This window comes from Coptis chinensis, chromosome 1 (assembly GCF_015680905.1).
Source record: "Coptis chinensis isolate HL-2020 chromosome 1, ASM1568090v1, whole genome shotgun sequence".
In the NCBI taxonomy this organism is placed as follows: domain Eukaryota; kingdom Viridiplantae; phylum Streptophyta; class Magnoliopsida; order Ranunculales; family Ranunculaceae; genus Coptis; species Coptis chinensis.
In genome coordinates, this window is record NC_141456.1 from 21,329,653 (window position 1) to 21,338,754 (window position 9,102).

At 44.3% G+C, this 9,102-nt stretch overlaps 1 pseudogene across 1 annotated transcript; it reads right to left on the reverse strand.

Annotated features, from left to right (window-relative positions):
- Positions 1 to 7,782: 7,782 nt before the first annotated feature.
- Positions 7,783 to 8,740, reverse strand: LOC147522851 (glutathione S-transferase U17-like; annotated as a pseudogene). The gene is made up of 2 exons (XR_015214990.1): positions 8,344 to 8,740; positions 7,783 to 8,256 (listed from the first exon to the last, which is right to left on the reverse strand). The product of XR_015214990.1 is annotated as a glutathione S-transferase U17-like (transcript).
- Between the last annotated feature and the right edge of the window lie 362 nt (positions 8,741 to 9,102).

Here is a 9,102-nt window from a genome sequence, read left to right on the forward strand (position 1 = left end):
AATGTCTATGACTAGTGATAGTTTGAGTGGTGAGGTTGAAGTTGATGAATGGAGAGAGAGAACGGTAAGTGATGAAGAGGTTGATGATAGGGTCTATAGTGGTGTAGAGGCCTTGTCGTCTTCATCTTTGGAGACGAGGGCTGAGGATCCGAGGAGGCCTAAGTCGGAGGATTGTTATGTTTCTCTGAGGGAGGAGTTTGGTTGGGTGGCAGCCGACCTGGTCATGTACGACCTGCATGAGGAGAGTAATTTGTATGGAAATGACTACGTTCCTTAGGGTGGAGGAGTAGTTGTTTGTTATGGACAATTGAAAGCTTGGATGAGGTTGCCTTTTTCCCGTCTTACTGTGGAGGTGTTAAACTTTTTGGGGAACGCCCCTTGTCAGTTCGTAGGAAATAGTTGGAGGATTCTCTATGTTTTAGATTTGTTGAATGACATAGGCTATAACATCTGTTTATCATATGTGTTGGAGCACTTTGTTGTGAGGAGGTCGGGTGCCCTGAATTTCAGTTTTCAGGTTGGTAAGGGGAAATCTCCTGTTATCGTGGGGGTGAGTAAGGAGGATTGGGGGTGTAGGCCGTTATTAGTTGTGGGTAGATATTGTCCTCCTAGTTTGGAGATTGAAAATCGTGTTGTACAGTTGCCTGGTAGGTCGTTGGTTTTAGGTCATAATGTGTGTATGGTATATTATAATTTGGACGTTTGGATTTATTTGGTTTGTTTTTGCAGAGATCTCTATTCGTTTTCGTACTAAGGCTGGTGTTATTGAAAGGTTTACTTGTTTGAGTTTGGAGGAGAAACAGGCTTTGTTGGGGGAGGTAGCTCATTATTTTAAGAGGCATGGAGGAAAGAAAATCAACTGTAAGAGGCTGGAGCAAAAGGCGAGGGCATGCAAGGTAGTGGTTGATCTTTCTGATTCTAGTTTGGATTCTGTCATGGAGAGGGAGAGCCAAAAGAAAGCACCTATTTCTGGAGGGAAAAAGGCAAGAGGGGCTGGTGATAGCCGTTCTGGGGCGGCTAGGACGGTTGGAGGAGCTACTGAAAGCCGTTCTGGGGCGGCGAGGATGGCTGGAGGAGTTGCTGAAAGCCATTCTGCATCCAGATGCTCTGAGCTGGGTGACGCAAATCGTTTGGCATCCCAACGCTCTGAGTTGGGTGATGGAGGACGCTCTGCATCCAACCACCTCTCCTCTGGTGATGCAGATCGCTTTGCATCCAACTGCTTCTCCTCTGGAGATGCGGGTGCTGGAAGTGTTAGTGGTGTTGCTGCTAGTGGAGAGGATGATGCTCCCACTTCTTTTCGGAGGACTGTTCTGAAGAGGCGCTCTGAAGTGGTTGAGTCGAAGGGGGCTAAGAGGGCCCGAACTAAGTATAAGGAACGACCTAGTACTATTGAGGGTCATACTTCTTCAGGTCGGGTACCTCTGAAGAGGATGAACCTGATTGATTTGGTTGCTGATGCTGGGGTGGTTGAGGCTCGTGGAAAGAAGAAGGTTGATGATGTTGAGCCTATTGCTGAACAGTGCAAGGGGTCAGGAAGTGCGAACCCAAGTGAGAAGAGTGATGATGATGTTCTGAGCAAGCTCGTCATGTATGAGGACCCTGTTACTTGTCTAAAGAAGTTTGTGAAGAATGGGGATTGCAGTTTCAAGCCCACCTTGGTTGCTAGAGGGTTGCTGGATAGCATTGTTCTTGATGGAGATAGGCGTAAGTTGGATGGGAAGAGTCTGGATGTTAACCTGAAGGAGATGGATTGGTCGTTGTGTTATGTGAGTGCTCTTCCATTCTGAGCCTATTTTCTTTGTGCTTTGTCAAAGAAAATGTTGGGTCCTTCCCATGTTGGGTCGAGTTTGGCTGGAGCCAGTGTCTTTTTGAGGACTAGGTCCCCAGCTTGAAAAGATCATGGGACGACCTTCTTGTTGTAAGATCGTTGGTTTATTTAGTGGTACCGAGCTAGGGATATTATAGTTGTTTCTTGTCTTTCCTCTAGGCTATCAACTTCTTTTGCCAAGATGTTGTCATTGTCTCCTGACTTGACGATGTCAGAATGTGTGGTTGTGAGTGTGAGCTCTGATGGTATTACTGCTTCTGTTCCGAAGCAAAGTGCGAATAGAGACTCATTGGTACTTGCTCTGGCTATTGTTCTGTATGCCCATAGAATGTTATCAAGCTGCTCTGGCCATTGGCTTTCCTTGCTCTCCAACTTCTTTTGGAGGCTTTCTTTGATTGCTTTGTTTATGGCCTCTGCTTGGCCATTTCTTTGTGCATTTCTAGGTGTAGAAAATGCTTGAGTGATGCGCCATTTTTGTAGAAAAGCCTTGACTTGTGTGCTAGCAAATTGGGTTCTGTTGTCCATGACAAGGGTGTGGGGTAGACCAAATCTTGTGATGATATTGGTCCATATGAAGTTGATGACGTTGACTTCCTTGACTTGGACTAGTCGGATTGCTTCAACCCATTTGGTAAAGTAATCTGTGGCTACTAGGACGTATTTGAGACCTGTTTTATTTTGTGGGATGAATGGTCCCATGATGTCTAGCCCCCATATGTGGAAAGGCCATGGGCTGGCTATATTGATCAATTCCCTTGCTAGACTTAGGTGGTTGTGGCCAAATGTTTGACATTGGAGGCATTTAAGAACGTACCTTTTTCCTCTATGTGCATGCTTGTCCAATAATACCCTTGGGATATTACTTTATGTGCCAGAAATCTTACGCCTGCATGGTTGCCGAATTCACCTTTGTGGATTTCGTCGAAAATAAGTTGGCCTTCACGTGGCGTTATACACCTTAGGTGGGGCTCTCCTGCTAATTTGCGGAATAATCGTCTGTTGATTACGGTGTATCTAGGAGTTTGGAATTGTATGGCACGAACGTTCTTTGTCTCTGATGGTAGCTCGCCATGTAAGATGTATTTAAGGAATGGGCCTATCCAAGATTGAGTGATTTCTTCTTCGGATGAGGGCTGAAAGTCAGCGAGGCTATTGACACTTTCTTTTTGGTATGCTGCTCTTTCCAGGATGTCAATGTAGACTGTGGTCGGACATGTTTCTTGTGTCTTTGAGGCTAGGAAAGCTAGGCTGTCAGCATGTCTATTATCCTCCCTGGGAATGTGCTCCAATGAGAACGTTTTGAACGATCTGATGAGGTTATTAACGAGCTGAGCATACTTTGCTAGGTTTGCTCTATTAGTGACATATTCTTTGGTTATCTGCTTGACGATTAGCTGGGAGTCGCTGCAAGCCTTAAGCTTCGGGACTTGTAGCTGCTGTGCCATGCGGAGGCATATGATTAATGCTTCGTATTCCGCTTCGTTGTTGGACGTTGCGAAATCGATCCTGATGGTGAAGTTAACACAACCCCTAGTCCACTGCCATTGTTGTTGCACGCTCCATCTATGTAAATGTGCCATGTGTCTAGGGTGGCTTGTTGATGGAGTGAAGTGATGGGCTCGGGTTCCCAGTTGATGTCCTCGATGGGGAAATCTGCCAAGAAATCAGCAATGACTTAACCTTTGCGAGACGTTCTGGGCACGAAGTCGATGTGATGCTCTCCGAGTTCTTCAGCTCATTTGGCCATGCGTGCTGTTTTGTTGTTGGAACTCAATATTTGCTTGATGGGTACATCAGTGATGACCTTAATGCTGTAGGATTGGAAGTAAGGTCGGAACTTCTGAGCTGTGTAGAGAAATAAAAGCAGTGCTTTCTCCATCAGAGAGTAGTGCTTTTCTGAATCTGCCAACGTCTTGCTGGTGAAATAGACCGACTTTTTAACTCCATCATGTTTGCGAAAAAGAACTGAGCTGATTGCAAAGTCGGTAGTTGTAAGGTACAGCCCCAGTGTTTTGCCTTCTTCTGGTTTGGACAAGACAGGTGGGGTTGATAAATAAGCTTTTAGGTTGTTGAAGGCTTTCTGGCACTCGTTTGTCCATGTGAATGTTGCCCCCTTTTTGAGTATTTGCAGAAATGGCTTGCACTTGTCAGATGCTCTTGAGATGAACTTGTTGAGGGCTGAAACCATGCCAAATAATTTGTGGATTTGTTGCTTTGTAGTTGGCTCTGGCATTTCAAGGAGAGCTCGTATCTGTTATGGGTTTGCTTCAATGCGTCTTTGTGAAACGAGATAACCTAAGAATTTCCCTAAGGCTACTCCGAATACGCATTTGGCTGGGTTGAGCTTCATCTTGTTTTGGCGAAGTCGTTCAAAGGCCTCTTGCATGTGGGAGATGTGATTGCCGCCTTTTCGCTTTTGACCACCATGTCGTCTATGTAGACTTCCATAGTGTCTCCTAGCAGGTCTTTGAACATTTTGGTGAGCAGTCTTTGGTAGGTCGCATCTGCGTTCTTCAAGCCGAATGGTAGGACGTTATAGCAGAACGTTCCTTGCTCGGTTATGAAGGACGTCTTTTCCTGATCTTCTTCTGCAAGCGGTATTTGGTTGTACCCACTGTATGTGTCCATAAATGACAAAAGCTCATGGCCGCAAGTTTGATCTACTAGTATGTCGATCCTTGGTAGGGGGAAGCTATCCTTTAGGCAGTGTTTGTTGATGTTGGTAAAGTCTATGCAGAGTCGTACCTAACCATTCTTCTTTGGAATGGCTACAATGTTGGCTAGCCAGGTCGGGTACTCGACTTCTCTGATGAATCCAACATTTTTGAGCTTTTCTATCTCTTCATTGATGGCCTTTTGAAACTTGAGTGCTAGTTTCCTAGGTCATTGTTTGATAGGCTTGACAGTTGGATCTACATTTAACTTGTGGCAAGCGACCTGAGGGTCGATTCTTGGCATATCGATATACGACCAAGCAAAAACATCTTTATTGAGAGATAAAAATTTGACAAGTTGCTCATTGAGCTTGGAGTCTAAATCAGCCCCTACATAAACAAAGTTTGGGTCATCAGTTGTGCCCAAATTGACTTTTTCTCCTGGTTTGATTTGAGCTTGTCTGTTGTAGTTGTTGGAAGGTTGGACGTTTGAGGATCTTATTTCTTTGGGACGGCTTTGTCTTTGACGGCCTGAGGCTTGGGTGAGGTCATTGTGTTGACGTGATTGCAGCGGTGAGCTTCTAGTTGGTTGCTCCTGAGCTCCATTATGCCTTGAGGACCGGGAAATCGCAGGACCTGATGTAGGGTTGATGGGATTGCTTGGATCTTGTGAATCCATCGACGTTCTAGAATGACAGTGTAGGACGACCTGACATCGATCACACTGAAGCGTGTTGAAGTTTTGACCATGTCTTCCTTTTCTCCAATGAAGACTGGTAGGATGACATCTCCAATGGCATCTGTGCGATCTCCATTGAACCCGTAGAGAGGTGCATTTGATTCTATTATCACTGAGTTTGGCAGGTGCATGTCCTTATAAGTTTGATAGAAAAGTATGTCGCACGAGCTGCCTGGATCGATGATGACTCTTTTGACTGTCCACCCGCTGATTTTGATGTGCACTACCAGGGTATCATTGTGGGGTAGGCACACCTTGTCTAGATCCTCTTCAGTGAATGAAATTGTTGTTATTGTTTGAGGGTTGGTGGGATTGATCACCTCAGCTTTGTGTGAGAGGTGGTAGATTTCTTGAAGCGCTCCTACTCTTCTGCACTTCTCCTGACTTGAGGTTTCGTCGTTTGAGGTGTCTGTAATCATCTTGATTACTTTCTCCTCATCGTGCTTGGAGGAGTGTTGTCTCCCATTGTGCCTCGACCGACCTGAGGATTTAGATCGTCGGGTTGTTCTGCTCCTGCTTCTGTTGTTGGCAGGTCGTTCATTGCTGCGGCTCCTACTTCTGTGGCATTTGGCATCCAGCTTGTGCCTTAGGTCGCTTTCTGGCAGGAACTCTTTCAATTTGCCATCCTCCACTAAGTCTTGGAGGTAGTGCTTGAGGCTCCAACAATCATTGGTGTCATGGTGGTGGAGTTTGTGGAAATGGCAGTATGGACGTTCTGGTATGGCGATCACCTTGTTGATGTTGGGTTTGAAGTATGGAGTTGTATATATCTTCTTCAGGATCTGACTAGGCATCTTGGAGAAGTTGGAGAATGCCCTCTTTGTGTACGAAGGCTTACTGGAGCTGGATATCTTGTTGTTGTTGTTGTTGTTGTTGTTGTTGTTGTTGTTATTGGCTGAATATTGCTTGCTTTCCTTGGGGTTTTGCTCATTCCTAACTGCGAGGACCTCTTTGCCTTTGCGCTGGGCCATCCATTCTTTGTACTTGATATACTTGTCGACTCTGTGATATAGGTCGTCTGAGGTTTCTGGCTTGTTGCGCATGAGGGACCCTGCTAGGTCGGAGTCTTCTAAGAGGGCGTTTGTGAATGCAGAAATTGCAAAGCCATCACTGAGTCCTGATTCCAGCGAGAGGAGGTCCTTCTTAAAACATCCTAGGAAGACGCGAATCGTTTCGCCATGAGCTTGCTTGAGCTGGAACAAAGAGTCTAGGTCGGCTCGCTTCTTTCTGTTGTGGACGAACTCTGCTGGAAAAAGTTTGCACTTCAGGTAGTCGTAGTCTGGATGGCTGTAAAGTGCAAGGATTTGACTAAAGCGAGCTACGTGCTCGCCTGGGCAGGAGCTACCGTCGTACAACAGAAACTTTGGCTGGATGAACTTTGAAGGAGGCTGCTTGTCTCTGATTTCTGAGGTGAATGGTGATGCCTTGTACGTTTGTAGCATCTTCCTCGATCACGGATGGATCGCTACCTTTCTTTTTGACTTGACTTCTAATCTTTGGTGAAGTCTTCTAAGCCGCTGGTTGGTGGGTGGTGGTGTTGGTGAAACGGAGTTGTTTCTCCATTATTACATCTTTGCCATTGTTGGTGTTAGAGGTGGCCTGGTCGCGCATCGTTTGATTCTCTTATTGTAAGGTGGTGAAAGCATCTTGTAGCGTCTTCATCTGTTCTGCCAATATTTGAAGAGATGTATCCATGGTGGTTTTGACCAGCTTCGTGAGCTTGAGAAAAGAGTAAGTGTTCTTTTTGTTGTTTTCTCAAGGAATCGAACCGGCAGACGGCGCCAATGTAGATATTGGTTAATTTGGGACTACAACCTGATGATTTGTAGGATTGGGAATGGCTGCACTCTTACTGGGATAAGAGTTGCCTACGTATCAAGTTTCTCGGGGTAAACTTGAATCAAGCCTTACGTAGTTCATCTCTATCTATTTATAGATGTTTGAGCTGATCTTCCATATTTGCTTTGGACCGTTATGAAGTGTAGATCCACCTTGTGTGCTATTTTGATGATTCGTCATTACTCTGCTGTTACAAAGTTAATGTCTCCTTGATTGTGGCGTTGATTGAGCTCTAAGGTTGTGCTAGTGGATTTGCTTCCATAAATGGCTGTAACTGATGTTGTGGACGACCTGGGTGTTGGGTCGTGGATACGATCTGATGGTGTGAGACGAATTGAAGGTAGACAACCTGGTATATGGACACGTGCACTGTAGTGTGGAACAGAGGGTGCTTACAATGTTCGGGAATGATAACCAGGTATGAATGAAATAGCCAGCTAGAAAGATACTTCTCGTAGTGTCTTTTTCAATTTTCATATAATGCTGTGTTCCCTGCACTAGATACACAAAAAAAAAATGTCAAATTGGATTGACCGATTTTTTTTGTGTGTATTGGGGAAAGGAGACCCTAATTTCCCGTATAGTGGGTGGGTGGGTGGGTCATCTAGTGGGGGTAACACTAGTTCACCCTAGATTTCATGCTGTTGGCATCTGCCGATTTACAAACAAAACCACAAAGATGCCAACATGTTTTTTCAAACACATTGAACCAAACAATATTGAACAAAAGACCTTCACGTGTTTATTCCAAGCAACAACATTTGAACTCAAGAAAATTACACTAATCACAACTACTCACTCTTACACTCTCTATGATTAAAATCACTGTGGAGCAGCACTCCACTTGGCAATCAGCGTTTTAGCAACTCCAAGAGCTTATCAGTCTCAGGAATCAAATCCTTAACCGCAGGATCAGAGCAAAACTTCTCAGACCATGCATAAAGATTGGGCGTCTTTGTTTCATCGAGTAACTCAACACCATTGAGCTTCTCGACCACCTTGACCAGCGCTAAGTTGGCCCCAAGTGCTATATCAATGTACCCAACTGTATCTCCACCAAAGAAGTCCTTTCCTTTGCTGATCTTCTCAAATGCCTCTTCTAGTAATTCAATTCCTGTGGACACTCCTTCTATAGCTGTTTTCTTCTCTTCCTCAGTCTTTGGTTTAAGAGTTGCCAATAGTGAGCTGAACCACTGCAAAATACAAGCAACAATAAATAATTAGATGGAAGTAAGTTTCTTTAGTAGTACAGATGGACCAACATTAGTATCATTACGTACCTTATCATCTATGTAGGAACCCCAGAACCGAACAACGGAACGATCATAAGGATCAGAAGGAAGGATAGAAGGACCAGAGGTGAAAGCCTCATCGATGTATTGAACAATAATGAGTGACTCACAAATAGGCTTATCATTATGAATCATGATTGGGATCTTCTTATAAACCGGGTTACTCTTGAGTAGAAGTTCGCTTTTGGTACCGAATGGCTGCTCCAGGAACTCATAATCGATGTTTTTAAGATTTAGAGCTATGCGTGGGCGAATAACAAATGGACTTCCCCTGGTACTCAAAAGTTTGACATCACTTGCTGCCATGACACTTCTACACAGAAATGAAGATATGGAAAATGGAGATATCTAGATTTTTTGTACGAGATGGAATGATAGATAGCGTATTAAGGGTAGTATATATAGTTGACAATATAGACTTTCCTAGTATTGGGTCCATGAAAGTTCTAATTATTGCATTTACTGTGATGATTAACGGTTTATTGCATTCTTTTACTTTGGTTACAGATTGGAACGTATGTCCTTACGCTTTCGATCAATCAAAGTCATCAAGCCAAATCTTATGGCGATGAATGAATGGGTTGGATAAATGAATTGAATGCAATTTGAACACGCAAGTGAAATAACTTGTTCTGGCCTATGGTGGAACCAAAGAAAAATCAGAGCAAGTCTAATCGGAGTGCTATATGGATGTCATTGTTGGAAAACGATACTAATCGATCCCCGCTAAGATAGTTTGTATATGAA